The sequence below is a fragment of the Trachypithecus francoisi genome, unplaced genomic scaffold, assembly GCF_009764315.1.
Source record: "Trachypithecus francoisi isolate TF-2019V2 unplaced genomic scaffold, Tfra_2.0 Lachesis_group0, whole genome shotgun sequence".
Taxonomy (NCBI): Eukaryota; Metazoa; Chordata; class Mammalia; order Primates; family Cercopithecidae; genus Trachypithecus; species Trachypithecus francoisi.
In genome coordinates this window covers 87,283,006-87,293,026 of record NW_022681453.1, presented here as the reverse complement: position 1 = coordinate 87,293,026, position 10,021 = coordinate 87,283,006, and the positions used below count along the sequence as shown (strand labels likewise).

Here is a 10,021-nt window from a genome sequence, read left to right as displayed (position 1 = left end):
ATCATATCACATGTTGACTTCTTGATAAATAAGATGACACAACATGTAAAAATACTGACAGTAAGTGAACAAAGCAGGATACCCAGTGGAGGTCCTGATTATGATGTGAAGTTCTTTTTGAATTTTATATCTTTAAGGATTAAGTGAATTAGAGTATCTTAAGCCTCTGACTGTGTTTGGGACATAGTAGATACTAATATTCTTTTCTTTTTTTTTTTTATTTAATAAAGTTTTATTTTTCCAAATGTACAGTTGGTTGAACTTATTCATGAATCTTCACCAGCAGCTGGAGCATCTCCGCTCTTGGTATTTCTGGTGTAAATTACTTGAGCTCTGTGCTTTGAAACCAGTTTGATAAGTTCTTTACTAAGGAGCTCCTGAAGGGCTGCCCTGGCCAGGGAGCCTCGAATCTTCAGTCTCTCAGAGACTACAGCTGGGGTTATAGTTTATAGTTGGGAACTTCTTTACAGAGTTTGTTGTAGGTAACTTTGTCAAACAAGACTAAGTTATTGAGCTTGTCCCGAACTTTGCCTTTGGACCACTTCTTCTTTTTGGCCTTGCCCCCGGATTTGTTCACTGGGTCTTTGTCTTTCTTGGCCGACTTTCCGGCGTCCTTTTACCTCTTGTCGTCTTTGGGCGGCATTGCGAAGCTCGCAGAGCAGCAGCAGACACAGCAGCCTTGCTAAGATGTCGGACAAAAAGCCTAATATTCTTTTCTTTACTTGTCTTCCATTCCCTTCCCTGTTCATGTAAATAATGATTCTGGCAACCAATCATTATCTGATCAATTATTGAGCAAATGTATTTAAAATACCCGCTGCGTGCCTGGCATTCCTGAGCTTTGTGTAGAATACTAGAGTTGTTGCTGGCTAGCCAAGTCTTTAAGAAACATACTTTTAAAAATTATTTTTTTATCATAGTAAAATTTACATAACACAGAAATGATTATTTTAGTCATTTAAGTGTACAGTTCAGTGGCATTAAGTACATTTACAGTGTTGTGCAACCATCACTATCCATTTCCAGAAATTTTTTATTATCACAAACAGAAACTCTGTACCCACTAAATAATGTCCTTATTCTTCTCTTAGCACCTGGTAACCCTTTCTGTTTCCATGAATTTGCCTGTTCTAGGTATCTCTTATTAGTGGAATAATACAATGTTTGTTTTTTTGTGTATGGCTTATTTCAGTTAGCATAATGTTTTTAAAGTTTATCCATGTTGCAGCATGTATCAGAACTTCCTTTTTGTTGAGATGGGGTCTCACTCTGTCACGCAGGCTGGAGTGCAGTGGCATGATCTTGGCTCACTGCAGCCTCAATTTCCCAAGCTCAGGTGATCCTCCTACCTCAGCCTCCTGAGTAGCTGGGACTACAGGCATGCACCACCGTGCCTGGTTAATTTTTTGTATTTTTGGTAGAGATGTGGTTTCGCCATGTTGCCCAGGCTGGTCTCGAACTCCTGAGCTCAAGCGATCCGCCTGCCTCAGCCTCCCAAATTGCTGGGATTACACTGCACCCAGCCAGAATTTCCTTTCTTTTTCAAGGCTAGTATTCTATTGTATATGTTTGCTACATTTGTTTATCCTTTTATCTGATGACAGACACTTAGGTTTTTTCTACCTTTTGGCTATTGTGAATAGTGCTGCTATGAATATGGGTACACAAGTATCTGAGTCTCTGCTTTCAACTTTTTTGGGCATAAACCTGCAAGTGGAATTGCTGGATCATATGGTAATATTATTTTTAACTTTTTGAGGAAATGTCATACGTTTTCCACAGTGGCTGTGCCATTTCACATTCCCACCAGTGATGCACGAGTTCCAGTTTCTACACATCCTTGACAACACAGCTTGTATTTTAGTAAATGCACTTCTTGCAGTATTTTCCATAAAACATAACCATCCTAATGGATGTAAAGTAGTATTTCATTGTGGTTTTGACTTGCATTTCCCTAATGACTAAGGATATTGACATCTTTTCATGTGCTTGTTGGCCATTTGCGTATCTTCTTTGGAGAAATGTTTATTCAAATCCTTTGTTCATTCCTGAATTGGATTGTTTTTATTTTCATTGCAGAGTTGTAGGAGTTCTTTATATATTCTGGATATTAATCTGCAGTCAGATATATGACTTACAAATGTTTTCTCCCATTCTGTGGGTTGTCTTTTTAATCTCTTGATAGTATGCTTTGATGCATGAAAGGTTTTAATTTTGATGGAGTCCGGTTTATCTGTTTCTTCTTTTGTTGTCTGTACTTTTGGTATAGTATCCAAGAAATCATCACCAAATTCAACATCCTGCAGAAACATACTTTTTGTTCGTTTGTTTTGTAAAGAAAAGTCTTGGGGTTGATCCAAAGGGAGTGAGTTATCCAAACTGTTCACAGGGAGTTACAGGTCAAACTTCTTGTTCTACTTTTTCCCCGCTTCTCACTACTGCACTTAACTAGTCTTAAAAAACAAAATTTAAAAAAGTCTTGGGGGAGAAAAGGAGGAGGGCAAGGATTGAAAAACTGACTATTGTGCTTGGCATTTGAGTGACTGAATTGATAGTACCCCAAACCTCAGCATCACACAAAATACCCAGGTAACAAATCTACACACGTACCCCTTGAATCTAAAATAAAAGTTGAAATTATTTAAAAAAAGAGAAAACTCTCCAGGGAAGTAGAGAAGAATTGAGGTCAATGTATAATAATTTCCAGTTGAAGGTGGTAGATAACGAATATACAGTTGTTCAGAGAAGAGGGAAAACAATCCAAGTACCTTAATAAAATCTTAACTTTACATCTGTTTACTCTGAGCGAGAAGAAATAAAGTGCAAGTCCAGAAGACATAGTGCTTGCCCAACTAAAGAGGTGTTCTGGGAATGAGCCAAGCCCTTGGAATAAGCGACAGTTGCATAATCATTTCAAATAAACAATTTGGATGTACGTAGGATCTTGTATATATATTTATTTATTGTGTACACTTTTATCTCCCAAATCCAATTATGCTTTTAAGAATAGCCAAAAGCTTGTTGTAAGGTGATGGATTGATGGTGAATGGGAGTGAGAAGTAAAGCAATTTTTGCAAGCAAGAAGATCAGTTTTGCGATCTGGGAGGCCCCTTACTTTACACTAAAATATCTATTTGTATAGTTTTGTTCCATTGATGAGAGGAAAATATTTTTGATGACATCCATGTGTCCTAAGTTTCTATGGCACTTACAACTTGAGATATTATATCCAGTTGTAAAAGCAGAGACCATGATGTTTGGTTTGGAAAAGAAAGATTCCCCATATATCTAGATTATCTATCTATCTATCTATCTATCTATCTATCTATCTATCTATCTATCTATCTATCATCTATCTATCTATCTACCTAGCTATCTATCTTAATGCCACCTAATCAATTATCTTTCAATTCAGAGTATGAATTTGCAATTAAATTCTGGGTAGTTCCTTGAAGTGGATCTGGGAATGTTGAGAACTCCAAACAGAATTGCTACCCTATTATCCAAAGCCTAACTCCAAATTCCTATTTGTTATGTAATTCTTTGTTGGACTGGTGTTTAAACACACATTCCTTTGTATTTATCCTCCATTTCCTGGAGCTTAATTTTCTTCTTAGAGCAAATTGATCTTCAGCTTTGGGAGGATCCAGATCATAAAGGGTCTTGTGTGTCTGGTCAAGATGTGCAGATATTGTATGTCATAGATTGGGAAGCCAGTGAGAAGACAGGATTATATTGATTTGTTAGAAAGTTCACCCTGGCAGCATGGTGGAAAAGAGTTTGGAAGTAGATGGGATGAGGCTGATGGTTTTACTCTCCCCTTCTTCCCTTCATATTCCAATCTCACTGGGGAAAGGAGACTTATGTTGGATATTATAATCCCATGAAGAAACAGGGAGAAAGGGGTTTGAGACACAGAAACACAATCAATACTGACATACAAACATGTTGCTCTGGGGATCTATTGTCAAAACCCTGAGATTTCTTTTGCAATGTTTACCAAGCACTCAGCCCATCAGACATTAAACACCTAGGCTCATCACTCCTCTGATTCTGGCAGGCAGGTTTCCTCACTTCCGGTTTATCTTTCCTACACAGCAACTGGTCAGATGCTGAGTGTTGGGGATAGGGACAGGCAATTTATATTCTAAAATGGAGGCTTTATATTTTTAATTTTCCCTCAAAAAATTTCAAATGTACAGAACAATAGAGATAACAAATTATTAAAATAAAATCAATAATTTTCAATATTTAATTAAATATTTAATTTAATATTAAAATAGTAGAGAAAGGAACTCTGCTATTCCTGTCACCCATGTTCCATAATTAGTAATATTTTGCCATACTTGCTTTATTACTAAATCTACATTCTTGCTGGTCTTTTTTATTCATATTATTTTGATTGATTGACACATCATAATTATAAATATTTATGAGGTACAATGTGGTATTTTGATATATGTATAGAACGTGAAATGATTAAATCAAGTAAATTAACATATCCATCACCTCAATTAAGTATCATTTTTTATGGTGAGACATTTGAAGTTTACTCTGTTATTTTGAAATATGTAATATATTATTGTTGACTATAGTCATCCTGCTCTGTGATAGATGTTAAAACCTATTCCTCTGTCTGTCTGACACTTTATACTCTGATCAACAGCTCCCTATCACCTCTCCCAGCCACTCTCTGGTAACCACCATTCTACTCTCTACTTGTATGAGTTCAATACTTCTTAGATTCCACACATAAATGAGATCAGATAGTATTTGTCTTTCTGTGCCTGGTTTATTTCACTTTTTGCTGAAGTATTTTAAAGCAAATATTCTCATGACCTCATGTCATTACACCTCTACATGCTTCATTATGCATCTCTTAAAAAGAAATATTTTCTTACATAATCATAATTATCACATCTAACAATATTAACAGTGATTCTTGGGTAACCTCTAGTATAACCAGTCTACATTTAAATGTCCCTACTTGTCTTAAAAATCTATTTGTGTAGTTAATTTGTTGAGCTAGGATTCAAACAAAATCAAAGATACTTTCTAAACATTTCATTATACTCCAGATATTAGGTTTTCTCTGACAACTTCTTTAACCCCACCTTTTCAGTTTGTATTGGAGTGCTTTTATGTGGTTCATAATTTTGGAAGCCATTTCTATCCATTTCATTAAATCAGTTACCATGTATAGTAGGCTGAATGATGTCCTTTCCCCTCTGTTCTCCATGATATCCAGGTCCTAATCCCTAGAATGGGTGAATGTTAACCTACATGGCAAGAGAGATTTTGTAGATGTGATTAAGTTAAAAATCTTGAGATGGGGAGATTATCCTGGATTATATGGGTGAACATTAAATGCACTTACATATGTCCTTATAAGAAGGAAGTGGATGTTGGGTGCGGTGGCTCACACCTGTAATCCCAGCATTTTGGGAGGTTGAGGTGGACAGATCACCTGAGGTCAGGGGTTCGAGACCAGTCTGGCCAACGTGGTGAAAACCTGTCTCTATTAAAAATGCACAAATTAGCCTGGTGTGGTGGCAGGTGCCTGTAATCTCAGCTACTTGGGAGGCTGAGGCAGGAGAATTGCTTGAACCTGGGAGGCGGAGGTTGCAATGAGCTGAGATCATGCCACTGTATTCCAGCCTGGGTGAAAGAGCGAGACTCTGTCTCAAATAAAATAAAATAAAATAAATAAATAAATAAAGAGAAGGAAGTGAAGAGAGTTTTAATACAGAAGATGGAGAAGACAGAAGGCCATGTGACAGAAGCAAAAGGAAACAGAGTCACAGAGAGAACATGCTACACTGCTGGCTTTGAGGATGGAGGAAAGGACCAGAGCCAAAGAATGCAGGTGGCTACTAGAAACAGGAAAAGGCAGTGCAAGGGATTCTTTCCTCAATACTTCAGGGAGCCCTACCTACACCTTAATTTCATTCCAGTAAAACTGATTTTAGAGTTCTGGACTCCAGAACTATAAGAAAATAAATTTGTGCTGTTTTAAGCCACCAAGCTATTAGCAGTTTGTCAGAGCAGCCATAGGAATCGAAGACACCATGGTTCAAAGATATCTATTAAGTAGGAATTCTATTCTCTGTAGAAGATAATTCAGAGGCCAGAGCTACTGGAGAGGCAACATGCAGTTGAGGAAATGGTAATGAACTTGGAACTGGATTCTAGACTACATTCCGTCAAAGACTTTGAGCCAAGTTGACCTTTCTGATATTCATTTCCCACATATATAAAAATCAAAGGAATGGGCCAGGCACAGTAGCTCACACAGTAGCTCAAAAGCCCAGCTGTTTGGGAAGTTGAGGCAGGAGGATTGCTTGGGCCTAGGGGTTTGAGGCTGCAGTGAGCCGTGATCATGCCAGTGCACTCTAGCTTGGGTGACAGAGTAAGACTCCAACTCAAAAACAGACAAAACAAAACACAAAAGTCAAAGGAATGGGTGGGATAAATTGTCCTTGAGGATCCTGTAACCTCCCTACTCTGTCCATCAAGTAAGATGGACAAGGCAATAGAACAGTAGAACAATGAGGGCAGAGGAAAGCAACAGAGGACACCAAATTCTTATAAAAAGCCTCAAAGCTTAAGGAAATGTGTGGAAGGACGTGGGGAAGGTAGGGAGGAGGGTAACATTGCAAAGCAACCAAAACAATCTTATGACTTTATGTTGGTGTTTGTGCTGGTATGGAGTGTGTTTAAGTGCTGTGGATGGAAATGCCTGGGGTCTTACTGAGAAGCATTCCTCCTTTTCTTCCCTGTTTCTTCACTATGTCGCAGCATACCCATAGCAGCCTGATCTGCAAATCAGCAGTGTAAAGAGCTCAAACCTAGAGGCTGAAGGCTTATTGCATTGACGTTCTCATCCTAGAGGTCCCTGAATGCAGAATGTGGGAACTTCTGGACTTCCTATGCAACAGCTTGCTTAAACCTGGAAGGGATCCCTGGCTGGGAGTAGTTACATTTCTCAAATGGTTAATGGATCTTGTACTGGGTGAAAAGCTTTACATTTGAAATCGTCCTATCTTCACAAAAAATCTCTCTGAAGTAGTTATTGGCACCTCTGTTGTGTTAGTAAGGAAACGAGGTTCAGCAGAAGGTATGATTTTACCCAAGATGACACAGCTGGCAAGCGGTCAAGTCTGAATCCTTTTCTAATGTTTATTTATGGTCATAAATTTCTCTTTAAGCACACTTTTAATTACACATAATAAATGTAATGTGTCATATTTTCATTAGCATTAGTTCAAAATGTTTTCTAATTTCCATTGTGTTTTTTCATTAGTCTATAGGTTATTTAGAAGTATATTTAAACTTCCCAGGTAGGTGGGGTTTTCACTTATCTGTTATTAATTCTAGCTTACTTGAACTGTGGTTAGAAAACATTTTTATGTATACTGTTAAGCTTAGAAATGTGTAAGACTTGCTTATGGCTTGCAATATTTGTAAGTATCTGTTTATACTCGAAAAGAATGTGTATTCTGAAGTTCTTAGGTGTCCTTTGTGTGTCAGTTAAATCAAATTCTTTGCTGTGCTGTTCAGATCTTCAATATCTTTAGTAAGATATTGCTAAGATTCTACTGAGATGGTGGATTTGTCCATTTTCTCTTTTAGTTCTGTCTTTTTTTTTTGCCTTATATATTTTGATGCTATGTTACCAAGGGTATATTAATTATATTTGTTATATATGTCTATGGACTGAAACTTTTATCTTTTTAAAGTATCCCTCTTGCACACTTTTCAATAAATGGTATGGGGAAAAATCTGATTGCCACAGACAGAAGAATGAAACTGGATGCCTGTCTCTCACAATACACAAAAGTGGTTCAAGATTAAAGACTTAACTGTAAGACTTGAAACTATAAAAATACTAGAAGAAAATCTAGGGAAAACTCTTCTGGACATTGGCTTAGGCAAAGAATTTCTGACTAAGACTTCAAAAGCACAGTAAACAAAAACAGACAAACAGGACTTAACCTAAAACTCTTCTGCAGAGCAAAGAAAATAAGCAACAGAGTGAACAGACAACCTGCAAAATGGGAGATAGACAATGGAGACTAAGAAGAGTCAAGGAGTGACAGAGAGGTGGAGGATGAGAAATTACTTGACGGGTACAAAGTACGTTATTTGAGTGACAGATGCCCTAAAAGCTCTGACTTGACCATTATACAATCTCTTCATGCAATGAAATTGCACTTGCCCTCCATACATTTATATAAATTAAAAAGTAAAATATCCCTCTTCACCTCTAGTAATGATTTTCCCCTTAAAACCTATTTTAACTATGTAGCAGACCCTCTTAATATTCTTCTCATATTTCCCTGTCACTTGCCATTGCTGTGCACCCTGATGGTTTTCCTGTTGCCATCACCAATACTCCATTTGAGAGCTTTCTCTGGGAAGCTTGGTTCATGTGCAGGGAAGGGAGGCCAAAGGTTCTGGGAAGTTGAAACGCCAGTAGCAGTCCTCATCTAGTGACAGATGGAAACTGGAGGATAAATAACTCAGCTTCATAATCTATTGGGTGGGACCACTCTGAGGGATATTCTTTATTATCTTTCAGAGGTCCTCAGCAGGACTGACTCCCAGGTGTCCTTTGTGGTAACCTGCTCACTAATACCTGGCATTGGCTTGTTTCTCTTCCTTTTATCACCCTTTCCTCTTCCCATTTCTCTTATTAGAGCTTCTTAGGATCACTTTCCAAATGAACTATGTGCTATGGTTTGAATATTTGTCACCTCCAAAACTCATGCTCAATTTAATCCCCAATGTAGGAATATTGAGTGGTGCAGCCTTTAAGATGTGATTGGATCATGAGGACTCTGCCCTGGTGAATGGATTAATTCTTTCATGGATCAATTGATTAATGAATTAGTGAGTTAATGGATTAATGGGTTACCATTAGAGGGGAACTTGTGGTTTATAAGAGAGATACCTGAGCTAGCATCTTAGTATGCTCAGCTCCCTGTCTGTGTGATGCTCTGCACTACCTTGGGATCCTCTTTATCCTTTTCTTCCAACTTTAAAAAATATTATTTCTTTTAAACAATAGAGACAGGGTCTCACCATGTTGCCCAGGCTAGTCTCGAACTCCTGGGCTCCCCAACCCTGGCCTTCTAAAGTGCTGGGATTACAGGCATTAGCCACCATTCCTGGTCTCTCCCCAGTTTTATTCCTTATAACCAGGATGCTATTCATCCTGGTATGTCCAGGAACAGTCCCAGTTTATGCCCATTGTCACAGTGTAATTATTGATAATGCCCCCTTCTACTTTCAAATCATTCTGCTTTAATGATGAGTTAAATGATTGCCCTACTTAGAGTGTTTTCATAACACTTAGACCTTCCTCTATCACTACATGATTCACAATGTGCTATGTTGTTATATATATTTTTTTTTTTTTTTTTTGAGATGGAGTCTTGCTCTGCCGCCCAGGCTAGAGTGCAGTGGCTGGATCTCAGCTCACTGCAAGCTCCGCCTCCCGGATTTATGACATTCTTTTGCCTCAGCCTCCCGAGTTGCTGGGACTACAGGTGCCCACCACCTCGCCCGGCTAGTTTTTTGTATTTTTTTAGTAGAGACGGGGTTTCACCGTGTTAGCCAGGCTGGTCTCAATCACCTGACCTCGTGATCCGCCCGTCTCGGCCTCCCAAACTGCTGGGATTACAGGCTTGAGCCACTGCGCCCGGCCTATGTTGTTATATTTTAATTGTTTTTTGGGTTTGTCTCCTTCATGGGATTTAGTCACTGGGAATGATTTTCTTTACTTCTGCAGACTCCAGCATATATACCTGGCATTGGGAGGAGCTCAGCCATGCTCGTCGGACATGTGAATGTTTTTGAAACCTTGCTTCTTTCATTTTGTGTGCAGTAGGTGCTCAATAAATCATTTTTAATTAAAGTAGATAGCTATCTGTTATGAAAATGAGAAATGAGTTTGACAAGAACACTGCTGCTTCTCTCTGCCCTCCTTTATTTGTGGTCATTAGCTCAGAGATCTCAT

The 10,021-nt window shown here is 38.3% G+C and overlaps 1 pseudogene; it reads right to left on the bottom strand.

Moving 5' to 3' along the window:
- Positions 1-207: 207 nt before the first annotated feature.
- On the bottom strand, positions 208-643 carry LOC117083578 (annotated as a pseudogene).
- Between the last annotated feature and the right edge of the window lie 9,378 nt (positions 644-10,021).